This window comes from Theropithecus gelada, chromosome 6 (genome assembly GCF_003255815.1).
Source record: "Theropithecus gelada isolate Dixy chromosome 6, Tgel_1.0, whole genome shotgun sequence".
NCBI lineage: Eukaryota > Metazoa > Chordata > Mammalia > Primates > Cercopithecidae > Theropithecus > Theropithecus gelada.
Genome location: NC_037673.1, coordinates 150,694,296 through 150,714,940, shown reverse-complemented (window position 1 = coordinate 150,714,940; position 20,645 = coordinate 150,694,296). Strand labels below are relative to the sequence as shown.

The window sequence follows — 20,645 nt, the reverse complement described above, 5'->3', positions numbered from 1 at the left end:
CTGAATCAGAAACTCCCAGTGGGGAGACCCAGCAAACTAGGTTTTAACGAGTCCTCCTGGTGATTCTGGTGCACACTCAAGTTTGAGAACCACTGGCTTACAGCATATTTTTAATGGTTTCATGGAATTTTCTACCACGATTTACTGACTAGGTCTCCTTTTTTCAGACACTTAGGCTATTTGCTAGTGGTGTGTGGGAGCGAGCTTGCACAGGCTTACAAGAAGCAACTGTGAACATCTCTTCCCAGCTCTGTTCCATTGGTAGCTTGAAATCAGCAAAAGTGGGGTTTTTAATGCCACAGAAATCGGCAAATGCAACAAACCAGGGCTCCTCCCCTTCACTCCAGCTTGTTGTTAACTTTTACCAACACACTACTGGCTATTTCCATTGGTTTTTGTATGCTAAACCACATTATGGTGAATAACCCTGCACATACATCGATTTAACTATCTTTGATTGTCTTTTTAGAAAAATCTCTAGAGATGGAATTGCTAGATCAAAGGATATGCTCATATAAGGTGTTTTGATACAAACTGCCAGTTTGGCCTGTTAATTTATACTCCCACTAGCAGAGTAGGAGTGAGTTTATTTTCCTGCACTGGTTGCAATGGACATTTGCGCTATGGACTGTGGACCCGGGGTCCTGTACCATGCCCCAGCCATGGTGAAGAATAGCGCAAGTCCTGACATTATAAAACAACCACTGCCCCCCATCCCATTCTCAGTGCCTCCAGCTCTACAGGGACTACATTTTTTTTTTTCTAAAGGGAAAGTAAGTTTATTAGAGAAGTAAAGAAACAAAAAAATGGCTACTGCATAGGCAGGCAGTCAGGAACTAAGTGTTAACGGCTGTGTCATATGTCCCACACTTGTCTCTCTGGAGTAGGGCTGTCCGACAGAATTTTCTATGATGATCTGTATCTGTGCTGTCGCAGTTACATATGGCTACTGAGCATATGAAATGTGGCTTGTGTGACTGAGGAACTGAAGTTTTAATTTTACTGAATTTTAACTTAAATGTGAATAGCCACATGTGGCTAGTGGCTACTGTAACAGACAACACAGCTCCTGGAGTTCAGGAGGGACCAGAGCTTATGGTTCTTCTATAACTGATAACCATGGTGACCAGACATCCTGCATTACTGGTCTCAGCTCTAATTTCAAATAGTCTGTTACCACTGACACATAAACACTAACGTACTGAAAGTTAAAAAACAAATTTTTTTTTTTTTTTCAGAGATGGGGTTTTGCTATGTTGCCTAGGCTGGAGTGCAGTGGCTATTCATAAGCACAACCTCACTACTGATCAGCACAGAAGTTTTGACCTGCTCTGTTTCCAACCAGGCTGGTTCCCCCCACTGTAGGCAACTTGGTGGTCCCCTGCTTCTAGGAGGTCACCTGATTGATGCCAAACTTAGTACAAACACCCAATCAGCATAGTGCACTAAAGTCCCAAACTCGCCAGCTCAAGCTATTCTCCTGCCTCAGCCTCCTGAGTAGCTAGGACTACAGGCACACACCACTTTGGCCGGAGAAATTTTTTTAGTGTCTGGAAATTCTGATATTTCAGAATTTAAATTACATCTCCCAGACTACTCTTTCTACCTGGAATCCTTTTTCAGATTATGTGTCTCCTTGGGGATCAGGAAATGATCTCCAGGCTCAGCAGGGAGGACAGAGGTACAGTAACTCAGGAGGTACAGCCTCCTGACAATCACTGCTCAGGACTGCTGAGAGACCATCCTGCCTCGATGCTTTTGCTTATGCTGTTCTCTTAGCCCAGGCAACCTCCTTTACGAGGCAATGACACCTATCTAGGAAGCCTTTCCTGATTATTTTTATTTAAAATAATATAAACAAAGGGTTTGCTGTCTCTGTGGCCACTAAACATTGCTCATAAAGTCTAATCTCAAGTGAGAGCCTTGAGCCACCCACTTAGGATCTATTTAACCCATCTATTTACTTTAGATAATACCTGAAAAACTAATAACTGGCTTTCTTATTCCAAAGCTGAATTGAAATAGCAAATTAAAAAGAGTACAAGCCTCCTAGGGATAGACACACTGGAGGTGACAAGAAGTAAACATCATCTAAGAGTTACGCAGTAAGGGAGAAGATTTAGAAAAAGATATAACTGAAATTAAGACATTGAAAAGTTATCAATTTATATCTCTTAAACTCTAGGGAAGAAGTGAAGAAAGTCATCCTAGGATTCTAGGATTTAAAGCTTGACAAGATTTTAGAAGTCATCCGTACTTTCTAGATGCAGACACTGAAGCACAAAGAAGTGATGTAATTTGCTCAAGATCACAAAGCTATTTATTTACTGGTAGGGCTGGAGCCAAAGCTGGTCTACTTGTTCTCATACCAACACCTAGAAAAGTCACTAATGGATGTTCTACTCCACAAAGGAACTGAATTGATGAGGTATTTGTGGAGGAAAAATGATAATAATTCCCCACCCCTCTACACAAAGATATTTTCTCTTATCACTGATGACAAACTCTGGGAAAGAATACCACTCCATAGAGAAACAGGTGTCAAAAGGAAGAATAAAACAATAGCTGGCATTTATAGCTTTATGGTATGAATAGCGCAACGTGGAGGTGATATAATATTTGAAAGGCCATTCTCTGACTGAGGTAATTAATATCTAAGACGGTATTACAAATGGACAATGTGACCAAAGGCTGTAATGAAAATGAAATCCCCCAAACATATGGCTCTCCATCAAAATGCAAATAACAGGAGAGAAACAAGTGACTGATGATATACAAATGATTTCAATGCTCTGTACATCACCAGCTGTTTATTTTGGGGCTTGAGCCGTGGAGGAAGAATAATATGATTGATCTAAGGCAGCTATGAACCACCACTGATAAATAAATATACATCTTCCGGCTCTATGCAGGAACAGGTATTCAGAACAAGGTGGTTCACACAGACAGACAGTTCTTTAAATGACACCTTGCAATTACATTACAGCCTTCCAGCAGAGAATAAACCTTCAATATCTTGAATAATTTAAAATTTTCCAGTGGCATGAAGGTCGAAGGGAAAGAAAATCACACTCTGTTTTAGAGGGGACAAAATTCTCAGCAAATCAACCGTGGGGACTGATAACCAAGTAGAAAAATGTCTGGTTTTTCATTCCTTCTCCTGATAGGTGAATATTTTCTCTGGCTCAACCTGGTCCCTGATTTTCAAAGTCAAAGTGCGAAGACTGAATGCTTCTATGATAAATAAATGAAGAAAACATAAGGCATTAAATCCTTAGAAGTAAGCTGGGTGTGGTGGCTCGCACCTGTAATCCCAGCATTTTGGGAGGCAGAGGCGGGAGGATTACCTGGGCTCAGGAATTTGAGATCAGCCTGGGCAACATAGCGAGACCTTGTCTCTACCAAAAACTAAAAATTAGCTGGGTGTGGTGGTGCATGCCTATAGTCCCAGTTACTCAGGAGGCTGAGGTGGGATGACTGATTGGGCCCAGGAGTTTGAGGCTGCAGTGGGCTATGATTACATCATTGCACTTCAGCCTGAATGACAGAGCAAGATCCTGTCTTAAAAAAAAAAAAAAAAAAAAAAGGCTGGGCGCGGTGGCTCACGCCTGTAATCCCAGCACTTTGGAAGGCCGAGGTGGGCGGATCACGAGGTCAGGAGATCGCGACCATCTTGGCTAACACGGTGAAACCCCGTCTCTACTAAAAATACAAAAAATTAGCCGGGCGTGTGGTGGGCGCCTGTAATCCCAGCTGCTTGGGAGGCTGAGGCAGGAGAATGGCGTGAACCCAGGAGGCGGAGCTTGCAGTGAGCCGAGATCGCGCCACTGCATCCAGCCTAGGCGCCAGAGCGAGACTCTGTCTCAAAAAAAAAAAAAAAAAAAAAAAAAAATCCTTATAAGTTATTCCTATCATCATATATGAGGTAACGGGAAGTAATACATAATAGTGTATCACTCTTGAACTCTTGATCCAAATAAATTTGAGTTTGGATTCTGACTCTGCCATGCACTTGTCCAGTTCACACCTTCCTAATCCTCAGCTTCACTTCACTGAGTCCTGTGAGGTTGGCACTGTTGTACATCAGACAATGCCAGACAACAATGCCAACCTCACAGGACTCAGTGAGATCATAAATGAACAGATCTTGGCACATATTAAGTGTTAATAAATGGTGACATTTATTACTGTTCTCATATATCATTATTAATGATCGTTTAAGTTTAGGATCTTCAATGTGGAACTAGAAAGGAGGATGAAGGAAAGAGCAGGGATGAATAAACACAGAATTTCCTAGCAAGGAATGTTATGGTATCAAGGTTGATGGATGCTCTGAGCCAGACACTGTTCTAAGCTCTCTACACAAAATATCTCAATTAATCTGTAAAACTCTGAGAAAGTAGCCCAGTTTTACTCAATCAGGCACAGAGAGGTTAAGTACTAGCTCAAGGTCACTCTGCTGTCTGACTAAAGCTTGTGTTCTAAGAACACAAGGAGTCAAAGCCCAAACAAGTTAAGGTTTAAATCTTGCATTTAGCCTCTTTAAAACAAAAAAATTAGCACTACTGTGATTTACACTGCTACAAAAGCAGTACTACCTATAGGAGAGTTGCTGGTTATAACATTTGGTTATATGGTACTGGTACTGCCAAGGCAGCTTCTGTCATTAAGTTAGCTATAGACACAGCACATTGAGGTATGTCCAAAAAAGTTGTCATGAGATGAAATGCCTTTGTTAGATGACTAAATATGTTGTTCAGTCCTGCTAAAAGTATGTACTGCATGTGTTGTGTTAGCAATTAGCTAAAACGTAAAGACAGGGCAGATACTTGAATGCACTAGTCAAGAAATGTTACTCGAGAATGAGCTTTGGTTCATATTTTCCATACAGCCATTATGCAAAACAGTATGGAGGTTCCTCAAAACATTAAAAATGGGACTACCATATGATCCAGCAATCTCATTTCTGGATATATAGCCAAAGAGAATAAAATCACTATCCCTAAGAGATATCTGTACTGCCATGTTCATTGCAGCACTATTCCCAATAGCCAAGATATGGAAACAACCTAAGTGTCCATCAATAGATGAAAAAAGAAAATGTGGTGTGTGTGTATCTCTCTCTCTCTCTCTCTCTCACACACACACATGAATATTATTCAGCCTTAAAAAGGAAGGAAATAGCCAGGCATGGTAGCTCATGCATGTAATCCCAGGCACTTTGGGTGGCTGAGGTGGGTGGATCACTTGAGCCCAGGAGTTCAAGACCAGCCTAGGCAACATGGTGGAACCCTGGCTCTACCAAAAAAAAACAAAAAAAAAAAAAAAAAAAAAAAAAAAAAAATATTAGCCGGGTGTGGTGGTGCAGGCCTGTGTAGTCTCAGCTACTTAAGAGGCTGAGGTGGAAGGATTGCTGGAGCCCAGAGAAGTCAAGGTTGCAGTGAGCCATGATTGGGGCACTGCACTCCAGCCTGGGCAACAGAGTGAAACTCTGTCCAAAAAAAAAAAAAAACAAAAAAAACGAAGAAGGAAATTTGCTGCTTGTGACAACCTGGATGAACTTGGAGGACATTATGCTAAGTGAAATAGGCCAGACACAGAAAGATAAATACTGCATGATCTCACTCATATGAGGAATCTAAAAAAGTTGAACTCATAGTAACAGAGCAGAATGGTGATTTTCAGGGGCTTGGGGTGGGGGAAATAGGGAGATGTGGGTCAAAGGGTACAAACTTTCAGTTCAAAGATGAATAAGTTCTGGAGACTTAATGTGCAGCATGGTGAATATAGTTAATAATAATGTATTATGTACTTGAAGTTTGCTAAAAGAATAGATCTTAAATATTCTCACCACAAAAAAGATAGCTATGGGAGGTGATGAACACATTAATTAGCTTGATTGTGGTAATGACTTCACAATGTATACAAACATCAGATCATCACATTGTATACCTTAAATATACACAATTTTTACTTGTCAATTATCCCTCAATTATATGTGGGGGTTGGGGAAGGATGAGTTTTGATGCATCTTTGGCTCATTATGTGAAGTCAGCAAAGGAACAAAAAAGGACCCAACTAGAGTGTCCACACCTGCTGCTGGCAGATTTGCCTTCTGAGCATGTGGACGGTCCTGCCACTGCAGCATACCCACTGGGGACAGCCTGGACTGGGGGGCTATGACTGTGGGCCTGATTTTTGGAGGGGCCTGGCAGCTTGTCAGAGCTATGCCTGGCCAGCAACAGGTGCTCCCTGAAGGTGGAGCAGGACTTGTCATTAACCAGTCATATAACCTTAGGAAGTTCCTAAATGTATATTCTCATCTCTAAAATGTACAGGTTGGGTGAAGATTCCTGAAAATGGTGCAGAGATTCCCTGAACTCTGAAGTCATGCTGCCTGGGAACACTCGGCTTTCTAACATCAGTGGAAAGCCTTGATTTCCTCTAGATTTAAAAATAGACTTTGGGTGTGGGTAACTTGCAAATACCTGAACTTGAGGTTTTGTATGTGGAGGGCTTGCTAAGAGATAGGATCCGTAGTAGTGTAGAAGAAATATTTAAAAATAAAAGTTGAAATGTGAATAGAAGCAGAATGTCTGTTCTTGAACTCAGTCTACCATCACGTTTTTTAGAAATTTATTGGCCAGGTGCAGTGGCTCACGCATGTAATCTTAGCACTTTGGGAAGCCGAGGTGGGCGGATCACGAGGTCAGGAGATCGAGACCATCCTAGCCAACATGGTGAAACCCCATCTCTACTAAAAATACAAAAAATTAGCTGGGCATGGTGGCACATGCCTGTAATCCCAGCTACTCAGGAGGCTGAGGCAGGAGAATCATTTGAACCCAGGAGGCGGAGGCTGCAGTGAGCCACTGCAGAGATCTTGCCACTGCACTCTAGCCTGGGCGACAGAGTGAAACCTGTTGCAAAAAAAAAAAAAAAAAAAAAAAAAAAAATGTATTTTGTGGTGGAAGGAACTTATGGACTCGGATACAAACAGGGTCTTCTAAAACCTGGAGGGAGTCATGGGAAGATCAGGATAGATGCAGACCCCACTGATGAACCCTGCAAGGAGCGTGATTCTAATTCAATATGAGGAAATGCTTTCCTAAAAGCTATCCAGTTAATCATGACACAGCAGGACAAACACACACAGAAGCACAGAGGTAGCCTTCAGGATCAGCAACCTGGCCTCGAAGGACACTTGCAGCAAACCCAAGTCACCGAGTATTCTGAACTAAAGGAACTTTAAGACCTGGGGTGCCCTGATTTCAGCTTTCCTATGTCCAAAGCCACAAAGATGTTAGAAGTGCGCTCATATGGAAGAAGCATTCTGAGGGCAAAAATGTTCATGGATGAGTTTTATATGTTCCAAGAAAGGCCAGAAGTCCACCTGCTGGAAAGCAGGGCTTTTTAAGCAGGTACCCGAGGTTGGAGGAGATGTGATCTTCCCCCAGAATTGATGGGGCCAGGCAACAGAAAAAGTAAACTTCTGACTGAGGACCAGGCAGGGCCTCAAGCACATTCTTCTATAAAATATTTTTTATTGGACATTTCAGGAGGAATTTATTCCATGCCTGGTGAATTTAGAGTTATGGGCTTGGTTGAGGCCTCACACAGGTGATTATGGTAATTTAGAGAGAAAGTACTAAGCCATTTCTGTCACAAGGCCGGCCCAACTTGAAAATAATAGTGCCTCCTTGCATTTATAGAGTGCTGAATACTTTCCAAAGTGCTTTCCCATCTATTATCTCATTTGATCCTTACAACGGGCCAGAGATGTCAGCAGCATCTCTGCCGTGGGGCTTTGAAGGAGAGCTTTCCCCTCTCTGGGTGTCAGTTTCCCTACTGAAAAATGAGGGGACTGTTCTCATTGCTCAGTATTTGTTCTCATCAAATATCTCTTGAGAGCTTCTACCAGCAGTAACATCTGAAGGCAGAGTTTCTCAGCTCAGGGTCCCAGAACTGGCTGCATCACAATCCTCAGAAAGCTGGTTACAACACAGATTCCTGGACTCCTCCGAGACTGAGGACCTGGACACTCACAGGGCCTAGGGAATCTGCATGTTAAACATTCTTCCCAGGTGATTCTTATGCACACCAAAATTTGAGAGCCTCTGCTCTCATATTTCATAACTCCTCAGCTCTGAGATCTTGTCACATAAAATACATGTGGCAACTGAAAAAATCCTGAAAAAGTATAAAATTCTGATGAGTGAGGAGAAAACAGTCAGTGTTGGCTGAGTGTATCTGATCATCCAGATAATAACAGCCTCTCAAGGATATAATTAGTGCCCTCAAAATTGGAATATTTGACTGTTTAATAATTTAAGTGAGATCATCAGGATTAATGAATAGCAGCTGAAATTAAATGTGAGACCATAAATCCACACAAGCCTGTTATAGCAAGGCAATTATTTAGGACAAGACATCCTAGAAAACAGGGGTCTGGCCAAGGCTGAAGGCATCTTAACTTATCTCCTCCCAGAAGGGCCATGCGTTTTTGCACTTACCATGACCCAGGGTATACATTCCAAGACATCACTATCCAAATCTATCACAAAGCACACTGAGTGACCTGCCACGCCTGGAATCCTGTGTTTTCCAAAAGTCCGAGGATCTTTTCAACTCTATCAAAATAATCTGAGATGTCTGTTAAGAATGCAGATTCCTGAGGCCCACCCTAGAACCACTGAATCAGAATCTCTGTGGGTGGGCCCTGGTAACCTGCATTTAACAAGCTCCTCAGTCAAAGTTGATAAGGGTAAGAGTTAAGAGCCATTGCTTGAACCCAGATGACCTGGAGACCGCGGGGGCACACTCCAGGTTTGGAATGTCTGCTTTGAAGGTCACATTTTTCTCTGCCACCCGACTAGAAAGTTCTCCTCAGGGTTCTTTCCTTCTGTGAAAATCAGTACCCTCTTGTACATCCTCATTGCATTGTTTAGCTCATCAATCTCACATTTTTAATTTCATCTCATTCCCATAATGAGACTTTGAGGTAGACAGGGTAGCGTAGCACTTCAGGTAACAGTAATAATAACAAGCATCACCATAACAACAGCATCATTAACAACCACCACTGAAGGAATGATGACCATGTGCCCGGCCTGTCACGGTGCAGGACCTTACTCAATCCTCACTCAACCTGCAAAAGGGAAGACAGTACTTATGGCTTTGGGGTTAGACATGACAGAAAATCAACTCTAACTAGTTTACAAAAGAAAAGAATGTACTGGTTCATGGGATGGGGAAAGGACGGGATGGGACTGGTCGGAGGCACATCTGGACTTAGGACCCAGCTGGCATGACAAGCACTGGGTGCAAGGTGAGGAGCTGTTCACCAGAATGACTATGTCCTCCATCTCCCTGCAGCCGAAAGGGAGAAACGACACAGGGTTTTGTGTCCACTACAAAGAATATTTGGCATCACTTTGCTCAGGAAGAAAGTCTATTTATAGGTCATTTTCATTCCTTCATGAGTTGAAGTTCTGTCGTATGGCAGCAGAACGTGTGTGCTGGGAAGGGTCAGGGCTAGTCTCTCCTCCTGCCTGGTTAAGATAAATCTGCTAGCTGGTGTGGAGGCTCTGGGGAGGTTATTGTTAGTTTGAGTTTTCTATTAACAGAGACTGGAGTGAGGTTATTATTTAGAATATTCTAAACCATGTGTTCTGACAGCATATAGGAAAACGAAAACAATTTCTGAGAAGACTAGACAGAAAGCATAGCCTTATAATTCCATCTGCCTTCAACTTCACTGCAGATTATTAGCGATGCCCAATAAATCTCATTCATTAACAAGTCCAGGAGTGGAGGACAAATAGGAGATGACAGGAAGTTATTGGTTATTTTGAGATTCCTGGTTGCTTATAAATAAGGTGGGCATCTCTGAAGAGGTCTGCATTTATAAAGTAAGCAAATAAAATAATTTTATTATTATTCTAGGAGGAATGAGCATTTTTGTCTTTTAGGCGAAGAAATTGAGTAAAATGAGGATCCCCAAAGGTTGGAAAAGGCAGCCTGCATCTGTGAATACTTTATAGGAACTAACTTCACTAAATCACATGAGAAGAAGGGATGTTACTTTGGCCTTAATGCGTGTCTATTTCTTTGTTCTATATAATGATGTAAAAATTCCATTTTCATGAGATTTCGGTATGAGACAGTAAAATAAGAGAAAAAGAGGGAAAAAAGAAATTAAACTTTCAATACCCACGAACGCTATATTAATGTACAGTGGTGGAATTTTCTTTTTTAAAAAAATTTGAAATAAATAAATGATACATAAATGTGTATATTTGGCCTTCTTGATCTTTAGAGCTGTCAACTGTTGCCTATTTTTGGCTATGAAAATTGGTAGCATTTTAAGCCTCTGATGTAAACAGCTCTAAAGGTGCCTCCAGATTCAGATCAAAACATAATTGACTCTGGAGTTGTGGCTGTCTGATAAAGATGTGCTTGAAAGCTTCAGGGGCTGGAAGTTCTTTAAGGAAATTGGGAAGAATCCCTGAACTATCTCTGTTTGCAATGGGTTTACTTGGAGATTGCCCGTGGGTTGGGGTCAGGCAGCAGATTAGAACTAATGCCTACTTTTTGGCCAACATGCTTCATTTGTCTGCTAGAACCAACATTATTTAGAGGATTTACAATAAATGAAAACAGAAGAACATACCTATTAGACATATAGACATACATCAAAGGTCATGCTGTAGTCATTTCACATCTATATTTAGAAGTTTTTGTTTTACTTAGGAGGTGGGGCACACAGAGAAGGGGAATCTCTTGGATTTGGTTTGACTGCTCTACTAAATGTGAATTTTTCCTTTAGGCAAATGTTGTCTATAAAGAGGCTTCCTATAAAGTGAAATATAATGTGTTTAAGTCACTTACAACAGTGTCTGGCACATAGAAAGTGCTATATAGGTGCTGTGTCGCATTATTATTATTGCTATTACTGCTTTTTTTGACTCTGCAACGCAGGCAAATGAGCACTTTCAGCTCCCCACTTATTGAGCTTGAGAATGTGAATGACGTGAATAGGACTTGGCTGGTGTGCACTAGACCAGGTTACTTATTAAGGAAACTACTGTTAGGTTGGTGCAAAAATAACTGCGGCTTTTCCTATGAAAGGTAATGGCAAAAACCGCAATTCCTTTTGCACCGACCTAATACTTTTATTTCAGCCTCAAATCTCATCTCTCTTCAAATCCTAAGTAGATAAGAATTTATATCAGGCCTAAGCTGGCAGGAAGGCCCAGGAGCTTTCTGAAGGAAGACTATGACAGAATGGGGCAGTTCCTCTGTCCTCTCCCTGGGGACATTATCCAAGGCTCCCCAATCTTGTGTTCCATTGGTTTTTACTCCCCCACACTATGTTTTTAAGGAAACACTAAAACAGTGGAAAAGGTTAGACTTTAATCCCATAAGAAAATCACGAGAATATCCGTGATTTACTGCACTCTTACTGCACCAAGTTTTTAAAATGTAGAAGGTTCACCCACGTCAATAGAAGCGTCACCTTTCTGAAAATATAATGCAGCTATTTTCCACTACAGAAACAATTCTTTCCCAAACATTGGAGGTTTTGATGCTTCAGATGCAATCTGAGCGATTTATTTGATTTTTTTTTTTTTGCTCTCCAGTAAATCATTTATACAGTACTTGATTCACAAAATCCTGGGGTTTGTTTTTTTTTTAAAGATGCACAAAATATCCCATAGATATATTGACTCTTGCATCCTGTGTTTCTACCAGATATCCACCAAAAGGTTTATAGATTTCCCTCATTATAAACTAATTGATATTCCGTAACAGTTTTAATCTTCTTAGCTGTTCTCTCCTTTGGAGTCTGAGGGAGAAGCGTTTAGGATGTCAAAGATATAAAAGGAGAAGAGAATCAAGAAAGCCTGAAGATTTCCTTAGTGGTGGAAACTGATACTTGAGATGTGGGATTCTTAAGATTACTGAGCCCACTGTGGGGATGATCAATCCCTTGTCAATGCAATTCCCAACGAGGAGGAGATGACTATGAGGGCAGATAAGCAGCTGAGGCCACCTCCCAACCATCTCTCCAAGCCTCAGCCTCATCATCTGGAACAGAAGTCACTTTCCCTGCCCTTGTACTTTTGTAGCAGGAAACTATTTCACCTCTAAGGGAGGTTGTGGAGGTGAGGCCGGACAGGCTGAAGTAAAAACAGTCACTGTGCCTGCACAGCTGGCTTTATCTGTCTGGCCTCCTTGTGCCATGCTTTTTGGCCAACTCTGCCCTGTCAGCAAGGCCATGGTTCCACACCTGCTAAGCCTGTCCCTGGGTCAGTCATTTAGAAGAAAAGGGGTACAAAGAGATTCATGTTGTGTTCTCTAGATCAGCCTCTGCAACAATACAGCTGATATTCTGGACTAGCGTGACTCCTGTCTCTATGTCACCATTGTCTCAAAGAAAAAGAGATGGGTAGTCATTTCACAATGACAAGGGGAAGGGATTGTAAAAAGTTAAGTGAAAGAAACCAGGATGTAAAGTTGTATACGATTGAATGTTCACTCCACAAAGTACCCTTAAAAAGGGACTAAATGTAGATTCCCACTATGGAATATTAATTTAGTTATTAAAAGACAAATGAGTTTGCTCTGTTTCTACTACTGACCTGAAGGATGGCTGTGATACATTAACAGAAAAAAAAAAAAGTTGCAGCTTTCTGCCCGTGGATGCCACTGAGGAAGCATCATTAAAGTCTCTTCCCACTGCCATCATGTCTAAGCCAGAGTCTCCTAAAGAGCCCAAGCAGCTGAGGAAGCTCTTCATTGGAGGGTTGAGCTTTGAAACAACTGATGAGAGCCTGAGGAGCCATTTTGAGCAATGGGGAATGCTCACAGATTGTGTGGTAAGGAGAGATCCCAGCACTAAGCACCCCAGGGGCTGTATGTTTGCCACCTATGCTACCATGGAGGAGGTGGATGCAGCCATGAATGCAAGGTCACACAAGGTGGACGGAAGAGTTGTGGAACCAAAGAGAGCTGTCTCAAGAGGAAATTCTCAAAGACCAGGTGCCCACTCAACTGTGAAAAAGATATTTTCTGGTTGCATTAAAGAAGACGCTGAAGAACATCACCTAAGAGATTATTTTGAACAATATGGAAAAAATGAAGTGACTGAAATCATGACTGATCGAGGCAGTGGCAAGAAAAGGGGCTTTGCCTTTGTAACCTTTGATGACCATGACTCCGTGGATAAGACTGTCATTTAGAAATACTATCCTGTGAATGGCCACAAATGTGAAGTTAGGAAAGCCCTGTCAAAGCAAGAGATGACTAGTGCTTCATCCAGCCAAAGAGGCTGAAGTGGCTCTGGAAACTTTGGTGGTGGTTGTGGAGGTGGTTTTAGTGGGAATGATGACTTTGGTCATGGATGGAACTTCAGTGGTTGTGGTGGCTTTGGTGGCAGCCATGGTGGTGGTGGATATGGTGGCAGTGGGGATGGCTCTAATGGATTTGGTAATGATGGAAGCAATTCTGGAGGTGATGGAAGCTACAATGATTTTGCCAATTACAACCATCAGTCTTCAAATTTTGGACCCATGAAAGGAGGAAACTTTGGAGGCAGAAGTGCTGTCCCCTATGGTGGTGGAGGCCAATACTTTGCCAAACCATGAAACCAAGGTGCCTGTGGCAGTTCCAGTACCAGCAGTAGCTATGGCAGTGACAGAAGGTTTTAATTACTGCAAGAAAACAAACCTTAGCAGGAGAGGAGAGCCAGAGAAGTGACAGGGAAGCTACAGGTTATATCAGATTTGTGAACTCAGCCAAGCACAGTAGTGGCAGAGCCTAGCTGCTACAAAGAAGACATGTTTTAGACAAATACTCATGTGTACGGGCAAAAAACTCAAGGACTGTATTTGTGATTAACTGTATAACAGGCTATTTTAGTCCCTGTTCTATGGAAAGTGTAAAGCATTCGAACAAAGGGTTTTAATGTTGATTTTTTTTTTTGCACCCATGCTGTTGATTGCTAAATGTAATAGTCTGACCATGATGCTGAATAAATGTGTCTTTTAAAAAAATGTGGTAAAGTAATGTATACAGTATGATCCCAATAAAAGAGGGGGAAAAGCATGTAAAGCTTAGGAGTAAAGGTTCTAGAATCAGAATGGATGGTTTTAAATCAAAGCTCTGCCTCTTTGAGCTAAGTACACATCAGCAACTTACTTGTGTCCCAGTTTTATCATCTGTAAAATGGGGACAAAAATATTAAATTTTTAAGTAGAAAAAAGAGGTCTGATATCATTGAGGCCAGTATGGTTTTCACGCTGGGCATGACAGAACCTACCATAGTGCTGTGATAATAAACGAGTGAATGCACTTAGCACACAGTAGAAGCTCAATAAACATGAGTTCTTTCTATTACATGTTGCTATATGTTAGTTAGTATGATTATACAGAATGGTCTGGGATGATACATACCAGACGGCGAACCTGAATTTCCTCAGCAGGGTGGGACTGGAGGGGAAATGGGAGGGTATGAAAAAGAAAACAGAAATGATAAAATACTGAGAACAAAAAGAAAATTTACAAATGGCAGACAGGCATACAAAAGATGTTCCATATCACATGTCATTAGAAAATTCAAGTGAAAATAAAAGTGAGAGACAACTAAGCAGCTATTGGCAAAATCCAAAACACTGACAATATCAAATACTGGTGAGGAGGTGGAACAGCAGGAACTCTCATTCATTGCAGGTGGAAATGCAAAATGGTAAGCCACTTTGGAAGACAATTTGGCAGTTTCTTATAAAACTATATATACTCTTACCGAATGATCCAGCAATCACACTCCTTGGCATTTACCTAAGTAAGCTGAAAACTTAAGTCCACACAAAATCCTGTACACAAATGTTCATAGTGGTTTTACTAATAATTGCCAAAACTTGGAAGCAGCCAAGATGTCCTTCAGTAGGTGAATGGATAAACAAACTGTGGTATATCCAGAAAATGGAACGTTATTCAGCACTAAAAAGAAATGAGCTATCAAGCCATAAAAAGACATGGAGGAACCTTAAGTGCATATTCGTGGGTGATAGAAGCCAATCTGAAAAGGTTTTATATACTGTATGATTCCAACTACATTACAATCTGCAAAAAGTAAAACTATAGTGACAGTAAAATGATTGGCGGCTGCCAGGGTTTAGGGAAAGGGAGAGATGAACAGGTGGAGCACAGAGGATTTTTAGGGCAGTGAAACTACTCTGTATGATGCTATAATGGTAGATATATGTCATTATACACTTGTCCAAATCCATAGAATGTACAACACCAGAGTGAACCCTAATATAAACTATGGATTTTAGGAGAAAATGATGTATTCATGTGGGTTCAGGGATTGTAACAAATGTACCACTATGGTATGAGATTTTGATAGTGGAGAACTCTCTGTACTTTCAGATGAGATTGGGTGTCTTCAGGGTAGCATGGCCATGGACCTACCTACTTTTTACTTAGTTTTGCTGTGAACCTAAACTGTTCTAAAAAGTAAGGTCTATTAAAAGAAAAAACACTGGGGCAAAAAGCCTAAATATTAATACTAATTGCCTCCACGTGATAAGGTTATGGATGGCTCTTTCTGCATTTCCCACATTTTCTCCTCGACTTCCAGCCTGTGCTTGTCCTGCTCTTTCTGCCTGGAATGTTCTTCCTTTCCCTAACCCCAAGGAGTAATATCTACAACGCTTTGTATTAAATTTCGCTGGAATTTTTTCCAGGAAGCCTGCCCTGTTGTCCTCTGTACTCTACATTGCTTGGACTTTCACCAGGTAGCACGTATTTCATGGTTTCACGGTTTTACAACTGCCCCTTACCTCCTCTAGGCCTACTGGAGCCATCGAGGGAAGCCTATTTGATTCCTCTTATATCAGCACAAAGTACAGCATGTGGCACAGAGTCATGTCACAAATACTGCTGAATACATGAATATGAATTACTTTGATAAATCAGAACAGACATACAGAAAAACAAAATAAGCAGCAAAAAAAACTCAAAAATGTGAAAGAACCTGAGCAATAAAATGTAAGTGGGAAATGGCCACACCAACAAGTTGTGGTGGTATCAGAAGCAAACTAAGGCTGCTCGAGAGAAGACAAGAAATGGGGAATAGATGCTTATCGGGCAGTGTCAAGAGTGATACAAAGAGGGACGGAGCAAAATGGATTTCCGTGATGTGTTCCCATGACTGGCATGGTGTGAGAGTGCAGGTCAGACTTAATAATCCCATCATGGGAAGAGGACTACTGACCCTGGCCTCATGGGTGAGGTGAGCTCACTACCATGTGAACTAATGGGCCCGGCATTGTCTATACTCCTTCCAGCACCAACCACTGCCAACAACTTTTCAACAGCTCTGCAAACACCTGCTAAGAACTTCTGTTGGGAACCATTCTCTATGTTTGTTTGTTTGTAGAAAGGCAGTTGAGCTGGAGAAAACGCTGTCAATGAGATCATATAGCCTGTCACTTTTGTACCTCATCATTCCGGGCAGCCACTAGTTAATCCAAACACAGTAATTCTTTCCATTACCACATAACTAATTTTTCTGGAAAAACAACACTGTTTGAAAGTGGAGAGGCTAAGGAGAAAAGGAATAAAAACAAACAAATGAACAAGACCTCTCTTGTTTTTCCTCATAAAAACATGCCACCCAGGCAGTGCAACCCAGGGACAGGTCTGCCAGCCTATACCCCCATCTTTCCCTTCCACATGTGCAAAAACACCTCAATGTTCTCCTAATCCTCGAGCAAAGCTCATGCATTTGAAGAGCTTTTGGAGACCCCTGGCAAAGTGTAGTGTTCTATTTGTAAGCGGGGCCAGGATTATTCCGGTGTCAGCTTCTGCTTCCACTCGAGTCCCTGATACTGCCCGCACAAAGCTCTGGATCTTATTTCAAGAATTCATTTGCTCCAATTTTGTCTCCTACCTGAGGTCTCGACCCTTAGCTGAATTACGATTAGTTGCCCTGAGGATCTTGGAGGGGATTCATTTCAGAGGAAAATGCCTTCTGCTAGGCAGTGCCAATCTAGCTTGTAGTTAGCATCTATGAATTTCAGCTCTGAGAACAGCCTCTGCTAATGTAGCCCAGGGAAATCTGTCTTGTAGGATGGTCCGTATTTGCTGTACTTTAGACAGGCCTCTCCATAATCCTGAAATTGTTTCTCCCAAATCTCATTTTTAAAACAATCACTGCTGAGTAAGTTTTCTTCCAAAGCCGCCTTAAGAATTTCTTCTTGAAACAAGAATAATGATTGCTTTTCTGAAAAATGCAGGCTGCAAAACGTGGCAGCTGAGGTGCAAGACTGAGGGGTGTGAGGTGGGAGTCCTCCTCTGGGCTGGGTGCCTGATTGGTTGAGAGAAAGGGGCAGTGATCGGGGGGTCTGTTTTCATTCTCATCTGTGAAATGGGACGGTATTAGTTTTCTTCTGTATCTTTTTAGGATTGGGTATGGTACACATTGAGTTAATATTTTTGCTCTCTGGAGAAACAGATGCACTTAGAGAATGATCTTCTTATGAAGTGTACCTTTTCTTTGTCAAGACTGCTACACTTCATTGGCAGGGGAGGGGGTTATTCTGTTATCTTTACCACTGGGTACAACACTGAGGAAACTGGGATATTTAGAAGTGCAAACCACTATAGGTCAGGACTAATCATGTTTGATAATGAATTCTTTTTAGCAAAAAGTTTACACTGTAATACAATGGGAAAGTAATTTATTAAGAAGTGCCCTTGGAAATAGAAAGGAATAACGCATCTCTGCAGATGTGCCACTTAACCACCCGAGGTGAGTGGGGACAAGGCTGCACTGTGGCCCAGATATGGGGTCTTGTCCCTCTCCTGCAACCAGCTAGCTGTGTGCTCCTGGTTAAGTCTGCCTACTGCTCCAGGCCTCGGGCTTCCCATCTGTAAAATGAGCAGGTTGAGTTACACAGTGGTTTTCACATACTTTTTTTAGCAGTGGAACCCCCCAGTGAACACTTTTTCAGAAAATAAATACAGACCAGGCCGGGAGAGGCACCTGAACCCCACTTGTGCCTGTGTGGTTCTCCATACCTCTCACAGCATTTCCTGAGATTTCTCTGGGGCCTCTGCTGCTCTGAGAAGCAGGCACAAAGTCACTGGCCTAGATGATCTTGAAATTCTTTTCTAACTGAACAAGGAGAGACGCTTGTTTCAAATCTGAGTGAGGTCTGGTTTACTCCATGTCTGAAGGATGGATGCCCTATCATGCCCAGAGGGGGATCCTGCTGAGTGCTGCAAGCCCAACCCAGGGCAGCTGATGCTTCAGAAAAACAGGTTACAGGGACCCGAGCCTGAAAACACAGATGTGGACCAGCACCAGTTGCTGCAGGAACTGCAGTGTCTTCCACAGCCACATCTGTCTTGCTGGCTGAAGATGGCCCTGCTGCTGGTGATGGTTTTCTGTATGCATGGGTAGCTGCCATACATTCCCTCCCTCCTCATGCATCTATTCACTCATTCACAAACATTTACTAATCACCTCCTTCTAGACCACAAGTGGTCTAGTGGGGGAAGACTGACAATGAATAAACAGCTCATCAAATAGCCATGTAACTGCAGCATGGTGAATAATGGTAGTGGTGTGGTCTAAATGACGATGGGATGAGGGGAGCCAGCCATTGGAAGAGCTGGGAAGAGGGCGTTTAGGCAGAGGAAGAGCACAGGATCCCGAGGCAGGACAGAGCTCGAGGACAGAGAGCCCTGCTGTGGCTGGGTCTTTGGGGAGTGTGAGAGAGTGAGCGCAGCCCTCACTGCCACTGCTGTGGCCCTGAGAAGGAGTACAACAAGGAGCCTGCTCAGAGCAGGCAGCCCGTACCGAGGGAAGGCTCAGGTGTTTGTCCCCAGGTGGCGGAGGCTGTTTATGTTGCAGAAAATCAATTAATCACTTGAGCAGTTCACTCATTTTTTTCCCTTTCTACTGCCCAGCTGTGAGCCCTTGGCTTGTGGGTGGCAGCCCACACTGGGACAAGGATGAGGTTGGGAGAGGAGGCTGGGAAAGGGAAAGCAGAAGAGAGGAAGCAAGAGGCAGAAGTGGAGCCAGGGTCTGCATGCTGAGTCCATAGGCCTAGGGATGCCGCTCCACGGCCTGTGATTCTGGGCGAATTACTTAGCCCTCCTCATCTGAGAGGAGGGACCCCAAGGCTTCCTTCAGAGGCTGCTGTCAAGAATAAATGAGAGAATGTATGGGCCTGGCATATTGAGCTTCTCCCCAAAATGGGGGCTGCTATTATAAAGAGAGGAGTGAAGGGACAGGGAGATATTTTAGGCAGAGGATGAGACCAGAGACTGTTTGCTCAGTGTTTTACAGTTTGCAAAAATCTTCTTCCCTACAGAAAGAAAAGACATACCTGCACCCACACATCCATCCTGTGCAAGCACCTCTGTACACTCATCTCTGACTCCCCTTCCTGCACACCAACCATAAGTAACATCCACAACAGAAATGACACTAAGTTCAGATGTCTATCTTTAATGTTCACTCTGCACCAGGCACTGTCCTAAGCACTTGATAGACATCTATTAACTCATTTGACAGTCACAGCCACCTAAGAGGTCGTAGGTACTATTGTGATCCCATTTGATAGATGAGGGAACTAAAGTTCAGAAAGGGGAAGTGACTGGGTCAAGGTCACAGAGACAGTGTGTGGCAGGGCCGGGATCAGAGATACAGATATTTCCAGGCTCTCTGCCAAACCGCAGGACTACGGGACGAGGAAGGCACACCCCTACCATCAGCAGGCTCACAGGCCTTGCTCTGTGGACACAGATAAATCTCATATAGTGTGCTCGAGGTTTACTGTTAGTACTTCCAGGGTGGAAGTACTAAGAAAACTGAAGAACCAGGCTCTGATCATGCATCAAACATGTAGTAAGCACCTGCTGTATGCCTAAGGAGCTGGGATCTGTGGTGAACAGGACCAACGTGGTGGTCCTTGCAATCAGAATAGACAGTCTAGTAGGAGAGGCACACAACACACCAATGTTCACACAAATACATATTTTAATTTCACCTGTGATAAGTTGTAAGGGAAGGGAAGAAAATGTAAAGGGTAGCATGAGAATGAGTGTATGTCAAGAGTTAGGGAAGACTTTATGGACCGGGTAAGAACTGAGTTAACTGTCTACACACACACACACACACACACACCCCCTCTCTTTCTTTCTGTCTCTCTGAGGCCTCTGTACTAAAGGCGTGTAATTAAGAGTGTGGTATTAAAACGGGGCGATGGGCAGGTGAGCCGCTCCTGAAACTGTCAGCTGCAATTATTCTGGAGTGCATGCATACTCCCTCTCTTCACTGCTTATTAGTGCCTCTGCAAGAAGGTGAGCAGAGGAAAGGGCTTCTCTTAATTTTGCTGCAATTGGTGAAAGCTTTGATGCAAAGAATAAGCTTGAGGCCACTGGCTGAAGGGCAATTTCTTCTTGGATTTCACTTTTGGCCCCATCTCTGTGTCTCTTAAACCCAAGACGAGAGTTATTCCACAGGGTAAGACTCACAGCTAAGAGGCTCTGGATGTAGCTAAGATCACATGCTTCGGGCCAGATAGACATGGTTCGGTCGCCACATTACTATCTGAGAGCTGTGA

The 20,645-nt window shown here is 42.6% G+C and overlaps 1 protein-coding gene and 1 pseudogene across 2 annotated transcripts in view; one reads left to right on the top strand and one right to left on the bottom strand.

Moving 5' to 3' along the window:
• The window catches only part of GALNT10 (polypeptide N-acetylgalactosaminyltransferase 10), a 230,396-nt gene that overhangs the window by 71,016 nt on the left and 138,735 nt on the right, over positions 1–20,645 (bottom strand). The gene's annotated exons all lie outside the window — the stretch shown is intronic.
• On the top strand, positions 12,161–13,712 carry LOC112626105 (annotated as a pseudogene).